Genomic DNA, 1,273 nt, shown 5'->3' on the forward strand with positions numbered 1-1,273 from the left:
CTGGGAGTCGTGGGGCTTGTGGCTCCCGGCTGGCTGCTAAGGTCTCAGAAACTCACCCGAGAGAAAATACCTCATGGCTATCCACGTGCCTCCACCATCTGACTGATGATCTGGATCTTCTCATCGCCCAGCTCCTGGCTCCGGATCAGGGCCCTCTGGATGCAGTGCAGCACCGGCCTCTTCTGGGTGTTGTCCATCTCCCGTTTGAACTGCTCATAGTAGTCTTCGAGCTCCTTCAGGATCTCTTAGTATTTGGCATTGATCTCTTGCATCAGCTAGATGTTGCTCTACTGGGCGGAGTTGCACAAAGGCAGGGAACCACGGGGTGGTGGCCTGCTCCTCAAGACACTCTGGGGCCTGACGAGCCTCCAGGTCGCTGCCTTCAAACAGACTAAGCAGAGAAGAGTCACCCTCCTCTAGGTTAACTGCCTATACAGCCATTTCTAAGAGAGGCAGTTTCATAGCAGACTTCCTTGTATTCTTGCACTTACAATCTTTCCAGCCCTTCTTCTGTGGCCTTCCCTGGGCCATAAGATGCAGGATCTATGATATAGATGTATCCACTGGGGCTAAGCTACCCACAATCTGTTGTTCTCTGTATTGCATCCAGTTGTGGTTTTATGTAATGGTCTCCATTTGCTATAATGAAAAGCTTCTTTGATGCAGGGTGGTAGCTACACTTACCTGTGGGCATCAGGATGAGATTTAGAATGTAGTTAGGAATTACGTACGCTATGCCAGCAGAGTAGTGGTAGATTCTAACAGCCGTGGCCACATGAGCCTCAGTAAGCTGCTTAGGTCTCCAGTACCAGGCATGATTTCCCTCCTGTTGAGTGGGCCTTAAGTCCATTAGACAGCTGCTGGTCGCCACCAACATGTGAGTGTCGCTTACTGCACCTTTATGCATATCCTGCCATGCTGCTCACTGTTGTGGTTCACAGGCGCTGCAGCTGGGTAGGACTGCTTAATAGCTTCCCTCCCTTAGCAGCTTACGTAGTGTTTTCTGGTACCATGGAAACTAGACCACAAGAAGGAGGCTTTCAAGTCAGACCCAGCTCGAATAATTCCGGTATTGTTAACTGTGTAGTGTCTACAACAACTAAGACCCACCTTTAAACCTTGAGAGTCAACCAAGGGCTTCAACCAAGGGCTACATCAGTGATCCATATTGTTTAGGGAGTCACCTGACCAACCATGTGAAAGGAGGTTTCTCATGGCTGGTGTGGGGGCTTTGTTAGTCTATGGTTCTCATGGGAAGCAATGTCAGCCCAAG

General features: G+C 49.9%; 1 pseudogene; it reads right to left on the bottom strand.

Annotated features, from left to right (window-relative positions):
- Positions 1-278, bottom strand: part of LOC116095305 — a 1,742-nt pseudogene extending 1,464 nt beyond the window's left edge.
- Positions 279-1,273: the final 995 nt, after the last annotated feature.

The sequence above is a fragment of the Mastomys coucha genome, chromosome X, assembly GCF_008632895.1.
Source record: "Mastomys coucha isolate ucsf_1 chromosome X, UCSF_Mcou_1, whole genome shotgun sequence".
NCBI classification, from domain to species: domain Eukaryota; kingdom Metazoa; phylum Chordata; class Mammalia; order Rodentia; family Muridae; genus Mastomys; species Mastomys coucha.